General features: G+C 42.4%; 1 long non-coding RNA gene across 1 annotated transcript in view; it reads right to left on the bottom strand.

Moving 5' to 3' along the window:
* LOC147356978 (uncharacterized) overlaps positions 1-13,006 on the bottom strand; it is a 74,708-nt gene extending 61,702 nt beyond the window's left edge. Inside the window, exon 1 of the long non-coding RNA XR_015143693.1 lies at positions 12,911-13,006. This is a non-coding gene — a long non-coding RNA (uncharacterized LOC147356978). The remainder of the gene's footprint in view (positions 1-12,910) is intronic.
* Positions 13,007-15,495: the final 2,489 nt, after the last annotated feature.

Below are 15,495 nucleotides of genomic sequence, written 5' to 3'. Positions count from 1 at the left end.
CCCTTTCTCTGCATTCTCTCTCTTCCTGCTCGTATTTTTAGACCCCTCCTCCCTTCTAAACTATCCTATTACCTCACCTTCTTGATCCTATCATCTTCTATCTCCAACTTCCTCTCCTTTTCAATGCTAAGAATGCTGGATTTCCTAAACTTCAGTGTATACCATAAAAACACTAGAGAACAAGAAGGTGAGACAATTTGGAGGTCAGAAGGGAGGACTCGACCTAAATCCTAGCTCTGAAATGTAGCAGGATTTGTGAGCAGTACACAAGAGCCCGCAGACCTCTCCTAAGACCCAGTACATCAGGGAGACACGGCAATTCCCTGAGCTTTGCTTTCACGGTTATATCAGAAGCCAATTCCCACTGCATGCTGCATGCACATTAGAACACATCTCTAACACACAAAGACCCAGCCCCTTATAACTCTCAAGCTGTGTTTACACGTAAAAACGTAAAACAGGGAATCTCCCCCAACTCACTCACATGCACGCATATGTAGGGTTTACTTCTCTTAGTTAAAAATATGTACAGCTCTGGGAAAATTACAGGAACTGTGGTTTGTTTATTACTTCTTGAAACAGAAAAGCTTGTCATGTCTTCTTAGAAGGAGACCCCATCCTCCACCCCGAGGTACTATGGAAATTGCCTTCTGGTTCACAAATAGTACTGAACACACACACTACCATATGTAAAATAGACAGCCAGTGGGAATTTGCTGTAGGATGCAGGGAACACAAAGCTGGGGCTCTGTGATAAGCTAGAGGGGTGGGATGGAGAGGGAGGTGGGAGGAAAGTTTGAGAGGGAGGGGACATATCTATACCATGACTGATTCATGCTGATGCAAGGCAGAAGCCAACGCAATATGTAAAGCAATTATCTTCCAATTAAGAACAAAATAAAATTTTAAAAAATAAAAGCATTCTTCTGAGATGCTCAGTACCCCAACTCCTTCCCCCAGTATCCTTTGTTACAGCTCAGGCCTGAAATCTGTAGCTACCCTAACTCAGAACATGCTTGGGATGTTTGGATTTGCATAAGCACATTAGATCTTTCCTGAAGGCCGTGTACTGGTCTTGTGGCTCATTTCCACTAATGCAATACTGAAGACGTTTTCCCACAGGGCACATCCAGCTCTGTCCATTAGAAAGCAGGTCACCTGGATGCCCTACTGAGCTCCTCCACAACCAGTGAGGGAGATGGCAGAAATGACTCAGCATTTGGCCAGGTCTAAAACAGTCCAGAAATGTGTTTTCTAAGGCAAATGCCAGCACCCTCAAAACTACACCCAGATTTCACAATACCTACAGATAAATGCTTTCAAACCTCATTATAGAGCTATCAAGAGGCTCCAAGTGCTTAAAATGTGTTATACATCAGAAACACAGTATTTCACTTTCAAAACAGTAAGTATATATGCCTTATCATAAATAAAGCAGAGACTAAAATAAACAAACTGGCAATATCACCTTAATTTTACCACAGAGTAAATATTGGGCACTGCATCCCACCTCTAACAAATTAGCATCATTAATTTAGCCGAGAATTTTAGCTTTGCAGTCTTGCTATGTAACTACCATTTCCTGGGCTCTAAAGCAATGGTCATGTATGCACGCGAGAGTTGGACTGTGAGGAAAGCTGAGTGCCGAAGAATTGATGCTTTTGAACTGTGATGTTGGAGAAGACTCTTGAGAGTCCCTTGGACTGCAAGGAGATCCAACCAGTCCATTCTGAGGGAGATCAGCCCTGGGATTTCTTTGGAAGGAATGATGCTAAAGCTGAAACTCCAGTACTTTGGCCACCTCATGCGAAGAGTTGACTCACTGGAAAAGACTCTGATGCTGGGAGGGATTGGGGGCAGGAGGAGAAGGGGTCGACAAAGGATGAGATGGCTGGATGGCATCACTGACTCGATGGACGTGAGTCTGAGTGAACTCCGGGAGTTGGTGATGGACAGGGAGGCCTGGCGTGCTGTGATTCATGGGGTCGAAAAGAGTCGGACACGACTGAGCGACTGAACTGAACTGAACTGAAGGAGAAAAAAGTAGACCCTACTATGCCTGTCAGAATAGGAGTCGGTGATAAAGATCCTTTGCCTTTATATGTACACAGCATGTCCTGAACTGCTGAAACTCTAAGGAAATTTCTGGAATACATCAGTCGTCTCTGTGATTTTTAAGGCATGCAATACACTGTTCCCTTTTATCATAAGCTATCCAAGCCACGGCTCTTATCTCAAAAGATTCTGCCAGTATGATAGAACTCAGTTTACGACCTGAAGGCATGCAAATAATTCAAATGCCCATATAAAGGGAGCCATTAAAAACACCTTTAGATTTTAAGTGATTTTCATAAACATTGATCCAAATCCTAGAACATCCCTGAAAATTGCCCTTTTTTAATGAAAATAAAGAATATATGCCAATAAAGAAGAAAGAAAGATATCATTAAAGAAAAAGAAAAGTACTAGCAAAAAATCTTATAATATTTAGAGCGATTTTATTGGTGTCAGGTAATTACACAATGGGCTTCCCTGGTGGCTCAGCAGTAAAGAATCCACCGGCCAATGCTGGAGATGCAAGCTCTATCCCTGGGTCGGGAATATTGGAGAAGGAAATGGCAACCCACTCCGGTATTCTTGCCTGGGAAATCCCATGGACGGAGGAGCCTGGCGGGCTATAGTCCATGGGGTCACAAAGACAACTTCGTGACTGAACAACATTTACACACTATGGATGAAGGAAGACTAACTTATTAGATGGTTGCTACAGTTTTGTTAACATTACAAAGTAAGCAATGGAATAACTTACCATTCAAAGTTATCTATTTAGGTAAAGTGAATGTAGCCATGCCTTAATAAAAAGAATTAAATACATTCTGAGGATCTCTTACAGGTAACAATGTGCCTCCCATATTGCAGGCAGATTCTTTACAGTCTGGGCCACCAGAAAAGCCTGTACACATATATCCACTTTATTTTTTATTCTTTTCCCATATCAGTCATTACAGAGTATTGAGTAGAGTTCCCTGTGCTAGCCAGCAATCCCACTTCTGGGAATATAACTGTAGAAAACCATAATCTGAAAAGACACATGCACCTCAGTGTTCACTGCAGCACTATTTATAATAGCCAGGCCATGGAAGCAGCCTAAATGACCACTGACATATGAATGCATAAAGAAGATACGATACATATATACAGTGGAATATTACTCAGCCATAAAAAGGGTGAATGAATGCTATTTGCAGCAACATGGATAGACCTAGAGATTGTCATACTGAGTGAAATAAGTCAGACAGAGAAAGACAAATATCATATATTAATAATACCAATTATATGTGGAATCTAAAAAAAGAATGGTACAAATGTAGGTATTCATTACTTTGTAAGTTAATGATATATCCAGTCCAGGAGACTTTGGAGCACATTGAGACTGTCAGCTTACAAGCAAAAGAAATGGGCTTGGACAGTAGCCCTGCCTAGACAGCCTCCCATCAGAAGCCCAGGAAGGGGGAAGCTGCTCCAGCAGCTCTTAGAGGTCACCTTGTGAGAATGATGATCTATAGACTCCTGAGCCTTCCATTTGTTCTGCAAACAGGGCTTCTCTGTCTGCATGCACTTGAAGCAAGTTTCCAAAACTGAAATGGGTTCAGAAGTACTCTGGGTGCCGAACTCAACAGCTTGGTAAGTATCACTGCTCCCACCGTCTCCTTCACCTTTGTCTCCTCCCTGCTCTCTTATTTACCACCACAGGTTGGATCAAGGTAATTATCCTTAGAGATAAATCAAACACCTGACCCTTAAAAACCCTCAACCCTGAGTTATCAGGATAGCTTACTACAACCATCTATAACTGCAGTAAGCCAGGCTTTCTTCCTGCGTGATTACCGGTGGATATGCGTGACATCTTTAAAGGTAAACGAGACAGATTATGAATGGGAAAAAATCAAAAAACATATCTCAGGTGTTTGCAACAGCTCTGACATTGGCCTGGACTTAGGGAAATTTCATAATCAAATACAGACCCTGGAACACTGTCAACTGGATTTTACCACCGCTGGAGCAGCTAATGACTTATTTCACACCTTCTCTAACTTTACTTTTGGAAAAAACATTCTGTCTAATATCTTTAGTTCTAATTTTGCTTCTCATAATCATTCTTCCTTGTATTGTCAGGATTCTTCGGCAGAACATTCAAAAGCTCGCGACTGAGCTGCCTCTGGCTGTTTTAAGAAATAAAAAAGGGGGAGATGTGGGGAGCGAGCTCCGCCCATGGCAAAGGTCATGAGGAAGGAGGCTTGACATACGCAAAGGCGGGATCAAGCCTCAGGAGTCTCCCTGGAAATTCTCGAGCAATCTACCCCCAAAACCAGAGTCTGCCTACTTTCTGCTTTGTGCTTTCACCTACACCTCTGACTTTACGGGGGGCTGTCCCCCACTACCTCTCTGAAAAAAGAGTTAGCTTACAGCTCCAGTTAATAATTCCTGGGTGTGACAGTGTTTCAACCTACAAACTCCCTTGGAAGTCCTCTAGCCTGCCTGAATAGGTTTTTCCGGCCACATGTGATTGCTCAGAGCCTCCAAACTGAGAGGTGTGAGATGTTCTAAACTGTCTAAATACAGAGTCCTTTGAGCAGTTAAAAGATTGATTAGAAATTGTATTGGTGAAGGGATTCTCACTTGTTGGGCCAATGTTTGCTGCTAAGTCTCCATATCCCTTACCTGCTGTGTCCCTGGCAGTGTATTGATTAATATAGTTGGTGTAAGTAGTAGCTTTAATGTTTGTAACCTGGGACCCTTGAGTTAATCCTTTTTCTTGTTATAGCCCACCACACCTTTGCTCTGTAGGAATGCAACTTTATCTAATGCTTTTTGGAGGCTGGCGCCTGACTTGAGAATAATCACCTTTAGAGAAAAAGGCCTCCGGGCCAGAAGATGATGCAAATCACCTAAACTTTTGCATATGATATGTTTGCAGGAAGAAAGCCTGGCTTACTGCATGACTCTACCCCTTCCCCCATTATCCTCTATGCATAACTTAAGGTATAAAAACTACTTTGGAAAATAAAGTGCGGGCCTTGTTCACCGAAACTTGGTCTCACCATGTCGTTCTTTCTCTTACCTTCTGGCTGAATTATTCAGCCTCTTTTCTACACTGAATTTCCTCACTGAGCTATCCTTATTTCAGCCTCTTTTCTCCACTGAATTTCTTCACTGAGCTATCCTCATTCTATTACTCTTTATATCCTTAATTAACGTTTAATTAAGCAGTTGTTTCCTGATCCTCGCCGACGCCGTCCCCGCTTCGAATACCCTGGATCAGCCAGGGCTGGTCCCCGGCATATAACTATAACCAATTTACCAGGATGGCTCGATTCACATTTCTGAAGTTAGGGTTTTCAGTTACTGAGAAAATTCAAAGATAAAACAATGGTATAGTCAGGCATAAAACAGTTAATCAAATCTATATTAAATGTCCAAAAGACAAAGATGTTATAAATTTTTCCTATTTTCCTTTGTATTACTCAAGAAAATGTAACATTGCTGGTATCTATTGTTAAATAAGATACCTGATTCCTATTTCACCTTAAAACATTTCCTTAAAATGTTCTCTTTCAAGCAAACTTTTAATAGTTCACTTAATTAGCATTTCAAAGGATTAGTGTGCCTGTGTTAATACCAGTACATGACTATGTAGGAACACTAGGTATACACAGCAAGAACTTAAAAACATTCTCACAACAATTTGTATATATTAAAGTGAGAGAAATAAATGATTTAAAATGTGACTAGAAATTCTAAGTTTATTAGAATAAACTTCACATGCCTTTTACCAACAGAACTCACTGCTTAGATTGAATTCTAATGAGTTTTAAACAAAATTTCCACTTCTAAGTACAAAACACAGATTCACAATTATAATTGTGAAAAGCTGAACATTATATTAGAAATGTTATCTAAAACTTCAGACATGGTATCTAGGATTTAAGATCATGACTATCACCTACAAGGTATCAAAATAAAAATTTATAAAAAAGAATTTAATTTCCACCATAAACTTTTAAACAAAGAGCTCTAAAAAGGAGATATAAAATGCAAGTGACAGAAAACCTATCCCTAAAAACTTCTTTTAAAAAAGGAATGTGTTAATTCTGTACTTTACAAGCCCAGGAATGGGTGGGTCTAGAGGTCCTAATGCTGAGATATGCCATGTCTCTCTCTCATCTGTGCTAATTAAAGCAGGCTTCCCCAACAAGTGGAGAAGGATGTTAATCACAAGTTCAAGCTCACAGATGACCAGTTCAGCAAGCTCAGCAGAAAAAGGGCACCTTTTTCTGACAGTGCCAGCAAAGATCCAGGGTGCATGAGTGTACAGTCATGCCAGACTCTTTGCGACCCCATGAACTGCCAGGCTCCTCTGTCCATGGGATTTCCCAAACAGGAATACTGGAGTGGGTTGCCATTCCCTTCTTCAGGGGATCTTCTCAGCCCAGGGATCAAACAGGTGTCTCTGGCAACTCCTGCATCTCTGGCAACTCCTGCCTTGTCGAGTGGGTTCTTCACTACTCATGCCACCTGGAATCCCAATCTGATTTAGCCAGGCCTGGAGTTGGAGGTGGTGTCAGTCGCCTGCAGGACACACGGACCACAAGCGAGCAAGATGCGTTCTTCCAAACAGAAATCCAGTCCTGCTACCAAAGAAGCACAAACAGCTGCTTTCCCTACATGAACATCAACAGTATATGTGGAGTCTTCCACCGGCAACAACAAATTCTCAAAGCCCAGCAGGCTGGGTTAGGGGGAAGGGAGCGAGGCCCAAGAGGAAGGGGAGATATATATACTTAACGCCAATTTATTTTGTTGTACAGCAGAAACTAACACAACGTTATAAAGCAATCATACAATACAAAATAATGGTTAAAAAAAAAAAAATCCCAGCAAGATGTCAGCTCAGTTCTGACACTACCTACCCAGAGATAGAGTCAGATTCCACAGGTAAAGGGCTCACCCCACAGGATCACAGGAGAAGGCAATGGCACCCCACTCCAGTACTCTTGCCTGGAAACTCCCATGAACGGAAGAGCCTGGTAGGCTGCAGTCCCATGAGGTCGCTAAGAATTGGACACGACTGAGCGGCTTCACTTTCATGCATTGGAAAAGGAAATGGCAACCCACTCCAGTGTTCTTGCCTGGAGAATCCCAGGGACGGGGGAGCCTGGTGGGCTTCCGTCTATGGGGTCGCACAGAGTCGGACACGACTGAAGTGACTTAGCAGCAGCAGAAGCCACAGGATCACCCTCCACTTCAGGGCCAGTCACAAGCCCTTCTTGTTACCTGCACTTCTGACCAACTGGCTACAAGCTCAAGGATGCAATGATTCCCTCATCAGATTCAATACTAGAAGAGCTCACAGAACTCAAGAAAATCTGCTTGCTCACTGGATCATTGATTTTTATCACAAAGGATATTTAAACGATTTGAATCAACAGCCATCTCTGCAAGGAGATGAAGAGACACATGGGTCAAGGTCCCCAACACAGGCGCTCCTGTCTTCTCAGACCTTGGGGCCCCGCATGGTGAAACACCCAGCGATACTGATCCCCCAAGTGTGGAAGCCCTTCAAAGGCCAAAAAGTGTCCTTTCAGGTTTTTATGGAGCTTCATTCATTACACAGTCATGACTGACTAAGTCACTAGCCAACAGTAGATGATTTAACCTCAAGCCTCTCCCAGAAATAGGGGACAGGTGGAACTGAAAGGTCCAACCTGCTCATCATGTGGTTGGTTCTCCCTGGCAAAGAGTCTGCATCCTCAGGTGCTTCTGAAAGTCACCATATTCACTTAACAAGACACCTTTCTCGCACTTAGTATATCCCAGCGGTCTGGGGAACTGTGAGCCAGGAACTCTGCTGCTACTACTAAGTCACTTCAGTAGTGTCTGACTCTGTGCGATCCCATAGATGGCAGCCCACCAGGCTCCGCCATCCCTGGGATTCTCCAGGTAAGAACACTGGAGTGGGTTGCCATTTCCTTCTCCAATGCATGAAAGTGAAAAGTGAAAGTGAAGTCGCTCAGTCGTGTCCAACCCTTAGTGACCCCATGGACTGCAGCCTACCAGGCTCCTCCATCCATGGGATTTTCCAGGCAAGAGTACTGGAGTGGGGTGCCATTGCCTTCTCTGCAGGAACTCTGAAACCAAGTATCTATTAGAAATCTATTTTGGTCATCTCAGTAATGACTACATGCTCAGCTATGAGGCCCCAACAGCAGGAGCCTGAGCTGTTCCCAAAGCCCAACCCTCCTCCTCCAGCCTCACTGTCAATGGCCAGAGTGCCCCCTCCCCTGGGGAGGGGGCCTGGCTGCCCAGAGCCCTCCACCCAGCCCTGGAGACCCTCTGCCCAAATTGGGAGCTGCCTCTACCCCACAGGATGGCAGAGCAGACACAAGATGGCACCAGCAGGAGGCGTCAGCGCCCTGAGAACCCCTGCTGATCCTGCCCATGGCCAAGGATGTCAAGAAAGTGCTGTCCAGACGGACTGAAAAAACCCCCAGGAATTCCTATAATTCCTGAATTAAAAAAAAAAAAAATCATGAAAAGTCTAAACAACTGAACTGAAAAGTTTAAACAATTGAAACTTATCTCCTACATTGATCAAGACAAAGAACAGAAGCTTCATTCAGCCACACAGAACAGAATACTGTTTCATAGGAAAATATAAACCTCACCTTCTAGGACCCCACACAAGGCAGGGACTGAAGAAGGTTCTCACATCTAGATGCCTATCTAAATGGCCCACCCACAAGAATTAAGTCTGATATCTGTGGAATTCAACTGGCTATTAATTATAAACTGCAGTTGCTCAAAGACATTATCTCTCTGGTATCTTTAACCACAGGTATATTATCTAACTTGTATTATTTACTTTTATACCTGTTTTAGGGCAAGTGCCATGCATGGCCTATCATTTTTGTCTCTCATGTAATGTTGTCTGGTTCAGATAGCATTGTTTAGCCATTTATTATTTTATAAATATTCACTGATCTGCCCTGACAGTTAATATTCTAAGGAAAAAGATACGGTTCTCTATTTTCAGGTTCTCATCACTAGGCCCCATGAAACTACACAGAGAAAGGAGAAAGGTTTTTAAGAGCATTCATGTCTTAACTTTTAAAAATTATTTCGAATATTCTTCAGCATCCCATGGACTGCAAGGAGATCAAACCAGTCAATCCTAAAGGAAATAAACACTGATTATTCATTGGAAGAACTGATGCTAAAGCTGAACCTTCAATACTTTGGCCACTTGATGCAAAGAGCCAATTCACTGGAAAAGACCCTGATGCTGGGAAAGATTGAAGGCAAGAGAATGGAATGGCAGAGGATGAGATGGTTGGACATGAGTCTGAGCAAACTCCAGGAGATAGTGAAGGACAGAGAAGCCTGCCGTGCTGAAGTCCAAGGGGTCAAAAAGAGTAGGACACAGCTTAGTGACTGAACAACAACAACAAAGTCTTGATTTTTAAGAATTACTTAGATTTTCTCCAGAAAAAAAAATGTTTTTTTCTTGCATTTTTTGCTTGAAAGTTTGGGGGCTGCTTCCAAAACAAAGAAATTGAATTTAAGAAAAACAATGCATTCTTACTTTTTGAAAAGTCATTGTATAGTGTTGGGATCAAAATGCAAATTGTAGTTATTTGCTCTAAGTGGTTTCCATTAAGATAACACCACTGTGAAACATTTTCATTCTTTGGTTCTATTGTTTTACAATATGTACCCAGCACTGTGAGACTCAGTGTTACTACTTAGCAAATTATCTCTAATCCTGTTTTGCAGATGCTTTGTCATACTTTCCTCAAACTTATTATGACCATTTTCTCACTCTGAGTCATTGGGACCCAAATTTCTCTGAGTTTAGATCCACAGGTCTGTGTATACCTAGTCTAATTCCTCTTGAGTAATTGAGGCTATGCCAAACAATAAAGAAATGACAACCCTCTCCAGTGTTTCTTCCTAGAGGGTCCCACGGACAGAGGAGCCTGGTGGGCTTCAGTCCATGGAATCACAGAGTCAGACACGACTGAGCAACTGAGCGTGCCCGCACACACAAACAATAAAATATATCACAAATTCTTTTTTCTCAAAAGTCAGACAACTGTCTTTAAATAAATCACAAAGCCTGTGAATCTACATGCCCTCCTCTTTGTACAGCTTGTACTTTTCACACCCACACCCCAGCCTCATATGTTGATAAGCAACATTAACATGGAACTCTGCATTCAAATGGGTATAGCTTTCCTTTTCTCCTTTGCCTTTAGCTTCTCTTCTTTTCTCAGCCATTTGTAAAGCCTCCTCAGACAATCATTTTGCCTTTTTGCATTTCTTTCTCTTGGGGATGGTCTTGATCACTGCCTCCTGTACAATGTCACAAACCTCCATCCATAGTTCTTCAGGCACTAGTCTATCAGATCTGACCCCTTGAATATGTTTGTCACTTCCCCTGTATAAAAGTAAGGGATTTGATTTTGCTCATACCTGAATGGTCTAGTGGTTTTCCCTACTTTCTTCAATTTAAGTCTGAATTTTGCAATAAGGAGTTCATGATCTGAGCCATAGTAAGCTCCTGGTCATGTTTTTGCTGACTGGAGATGATGACTTCTCCATCTTTGGCTGCAAAGAATATAATCAATCTGATTTTGGTATGGACATCTGGTGGTGTTCTCTTGTGTTCTTCAAAGAGGGTGTTTGCTATGACCAGTGTGTTCTCTTGGTGAAACCCTATTAACTTTTGCCAAGGCCAAATTTGTACTCCAGGGCCAAATTTGCCTGTTACTCCAGGTATCTCTTGACTTCCTACATTTGCATTTCAGTCCCCTATAATGATAAGGACATCTTTTTCAGTTCTAGAATGTCTTGTAGGTCTTCATAGAACCATTCATCTTCAGCATTACTGGTTGGGGCATAGACCTGGATCACTATGATATTGAATGGTTTGCCTTGGAAATTAACAGAGATCATTCTGTCCTTTTTGAGATTGCATTCAAGTACTGCATTTTGGACTCCTTTGTTGACTATGAGGGCTACTCCATTTCTTCTAAGGGATTCTTGCCCACAGTAGTAGATATAATGGTCATCTGAGTTAAATTCACCCATTCCAGGCCCATTCCAGTCCTTTATATTTTGGGGCTCCAAAATCACTGCAGCTGGTGACTGCAGACATGAAATTAAAAGACACTTGCTCCTTGGAAGAAAAGTTATGACAAACCTAGACAGCATATTAAAAAGCAGAGACATTACTTTGCCAGCAAAGGTCCATCTAGTCAAAGCTATGGTTTTTCTAGTAGTCATGTATGGATGTGAGAGTTGGACCATAAAGAAAGCTTAGCACCACAGAATTGTGCTTTTGAACTGTGGTGTTGGAGAAGACTCTTGAGAGTACCTTGGACTGCAAGGAGATCAAACAAGTCAATCCTAAAGGAAATCAGTCCAGAATATTCATTAGAAGGACTGATGCTGAAGCTGAAACCCCAATACTTTGGCCACTTGATGCAAAGAACTGACTCACTGGAAAAGACCCTGATGCTGGGAAAGACTGAAGGTGGGAGAAGGGGATGACAGAGGATGAGATGGATGAATGGCATCACCAACTTGACGGACATGAGTTTGAGTAAGCTCCAGGAGTTCGTGATGGACAGGGAAGCCTAGCGTGCTGCAGTCCATAAGGTCTCAAAGAGTAGAACACGACTGAGAGACTAAACTGAACATTAACATGGACTCAAAATGACCACTTTGATTTTCAGCCTGAGAAAGGCCACCCTCCCAGAACTGACTCCTACACACCAGCTTGAAATCTCACCATGTGAGAGTCAGTCCTCCATGGAGGGAAAATAAAAAATTAAAAACAAGCCCTGGACCAGTGGAAGGAAGAAAGAAATAAAAGGAAAGTTGAAGCTATCACAAGTACTTCATACGTGCAGGTTTGCTCAGTCACTTCAGTCATATCCAGCTCTTTGTGATTCTATAGACTGCAGCCCATCAAGATCCTCTGTCTATGGGTTTCTTCAAGTAACAATACTGACATGGGTTGCCATGCCATCCTTCAAGGGACTTTCCCCATCCAGGGATCAAACCCACGTCTCCTGCATCTCCTGCACTGCAGGCAGGTTCTTTACCACTGAGCCACCAGGGAAGCCCCAAGTATTTTATACCTCCCCTTAGGTCAACCCTGACTGTCCCTTCATTTACATCCATGAAAAGGAAGCACAGCCAGTGCATAAGAATTGGGGGGCAATTAGTAGAACAGAATGTCTGTCCAGCACTGACCAGCCCCAGGCCTCAGTCCAGAATGGAAGAGGAGGCAGCGGGCAGCTTAACATGGAGGTAGGTGGTAGAAGGTGCTTGTACTGTACCTATGTTTGATGCTTCTGAAGATTCACAATGAAGTGGTGGGTTTTCTACCAAAAAAGCACAAAAGCATCAATAGCACAGGAAAAAAATGGAAGCCCCTTCAAATTATGCTTTACTATCTATTTAAAATTTGCAGGAAAATATTACATAGCAAAATGGAAATTTACACAGAGAGGTAGACACATGATCTTTAAGAACAATACCTTGGGCTTCTCTGGTGACTCAGTGGTAAAGAGTCTGCCTGCCAATGCAGGAGACACGGGTTCAATCCCTGATCTGGGAAAATCCCACATGCCACAAAGTCACTGAGACGGTGCACCACAGATACTCAGCCCGTGCTCCAGAGCCAGAGAACCATGACCGGCCTGCATGCCCTAGAGCCTGTGCTCCGTATCAAGAGAGGCCACTGCAAGGAGAAGCCCACACACTACAACTAGAGAAAAGCCTGCGCAGCTGTGAAGACCCAGCACAGTCAAAATAAACAAATAAAATCAAAGAACAATACCTTTTGGATATGTCCTAAGAAACTTTCCTTTGAGCTTCTGTTTTCTTCCTCTGACCAAATAGTGCCACTTATTAACACTCCTGTGCACTGTTCTGCACCAGTAAGCTGAGTAGGTAGCAAATGTAATTGGATTATTAAAAATCTTATTTTCCCCTAATTATCTATTCTAGTTTCCAACTAATGACTACACAAGGCATTTAAACAAGTTTGATTAGAATTCTAAGGGTCATGACCTGTGAATCACATGAAGTTACTTCCCAAAGTTTCGGGAATACAATTGAGGGCTCAACAGTGAAGTCTACTGTCTCAACACCACCAGCAAATGTCCTGCACACCACGAAAAACCATGATCAATCCCACTACCTGATATTGTTCTGTATAAAAATGGAACACTACAAGTCCTCCTGATTTGACCTTCAATAGTAATGTTACATAGCATGATGGAGGAGCATTCTGAGAGGTAAGAGGAAGAGGAATCATTTATTCAAAGCTGTTTGAAGCACATTCTATTTCATATGGCCTTTCCAAGGAAATCCTAAATTTGAGGAGAGCAACTGATTCATTTTGATGGCTTCTAACACACTTTAGATGGAGAAGGCAATGCCACCCCACTCCAGTACTCTTGCCTGGAAAATCCCGTGGACAGAGGAGCCTGGAAAGCTGCAGTCCATGGGGTTGCTGAGGGTCGGACACGACAGAGTGACTTCACTTTCATTTTCAACTTTCATGCATTTGAGAAAGAAATGGCAACCCACTCCAATGTTCTTGCCTGGAGAATTCCAGGGACGGGGGAGCCTGGTTGGCTGCCGTCTATGGGGTCACACAGAGTCAGACACAACTGAAGCGACTTAGCAGCAGCACCAACACACTTAAGAAGTTGATGTGTCAAGAAATGCCTTAAGGAAGCAAAGTTTTTAAACCAAGTACTTTGCCTTTATCTTTATTCGTTGCCACCAGAATACTAATGATAAAATCTGAAACTATGTTCCAGGAACTGTACTAAATGCTCATTTTACATAAGTTGCAACAGAGACCATGTGGCCTGCAAAGCCGTAAATAGTCACTATCTGGCCTTTCCTGATCTGAAAACTCTGTGACAAACCCTGTCCCAATCTAAGCTCAAGATGTTTTAAGATGCTCCCTGCTTCATTGCTTTGGTTAAATGTTGGCTTATCCTGTTTAGGATAGTCAGAGTCTCTGCATTTAAATTCTGCAGCTCAACTCTGCTTACTAAGAATCAACAGACTCTCAACAGGTCTCATAAATTTACACTTTGCTGAGGGAAAAAAAAAAAAAAAGTATCTGTATACACATCCATTTTGCTTCTGTACTATAAATTTTACCTTCCAGGTATTCCTATGATGTAAGTCTCATCTGACTTTTATAAGGAAGGCATGTGCTCGTGGTGGTTTAGTCACTAAGCCATGTCTGACTCTTGTGACCCCATGGACTCTGCCAGGCTCCTCTATCCATGGGATTCTCCAGGCAAGAATACTGGAGTGGGTTGCCGTTTCCTTCTCCAGAGGATCTTCCCAACCCAGGGATAGAACCTTGGTCTCCTGCATTGCAGGCAGATTCTTTACTGACTGAGCAACAAGGGAAGCTCTAATGAAGGTATATGATCACCTTTAAGGAACCCCAATGGTTTCCAAATATCTAACTGAGCAAATGATTAGAGATTTTAGTCTATTTTTCATCTCATAGCTAGTAAACAAAGCTCTAAATATTAGTCACTAATCTCACTTAAAAGGGAGAGACCAATTCATGCTTGTTCCATGACAACAGCAGTTCTCTGTGAAACAGCAAGCTCTTAGAAGTCCTGACCTGCCTCCTGAGAAATCTGTATGCAGGTCAAGAAGCAACAGTTATAACTGGAAATGTAACAACAGACTGGTTCCAAATAGGAAAAGGAGTACATCAAGGCTGTATATTGTCACCCTGATTATTACTTTATGCAGAGGACACCATGAGAAATTCCAGGTTGGATGAAGCACAGGCTAGAATCAAGACTGCCGGGAGAAATATCAATAACCTCAGATATGCAGATGACACCACCCTTATGGCAGAAAGCAAAGAAGAACTGAAGAGCCTCTTGGTGAAAGTAAAAAAGGAGATTGAAAAAGCTGGCTTAAAATTCAACATTCAAAAAATTAAGATCATGGCATCCGGTCCCATCACTTCATGGCAAATAGATGGGGAAACAATGGAAACAGTGAGAGACTTTATTTCCCTGGGCTCCAAAATCACTGCAGATGGTGACTGCAGCCATGAAATCAAAAAACACTTGTTCCTTAGAAAAAAAGTTCTGACAAACGTAGACAGCAATTCAAAAGCAGAGACATTACTTTGTCAACAAAGGTCCACCTAGTCAAGGCTATGGTTTTTCCAGTGGTCATGTATGGATGTGAGAGTTGGACTATAAAGAAACCTGAGTGCCAAAGAATTGATGCTTTTGAACTGTGGTGTTGGAGAAGACTCTTGAGAGTCCCTTGGACTGCAAGGAGATCAAGTCAATCCTAAAGGAAATCAGTCCTGAATGTTCATTGGAAGGACTGATGCTGAAGCTGAAACTCCCAATACTTTGC

Source organism: Bos grunniens, chromosome 16 (genome assembly GCF_055505025.1).
Source record: "Bos grunniens cultivar Pamir isolate PY7600 chromosome 16, Bosgru_T2T1.0, whole genome shotgun sequence".
In the NCBI taxonomy this organism is placed as follows: domain Eukaryota; kingdom Metazoa; phylum Chordata; class Mammalia; order Artiodactyla; family Bovidae; genus Bos; species Bos grunniens.
This window is presented reverse-complemented; position numbering and strand designations above follow the sequence as displayed.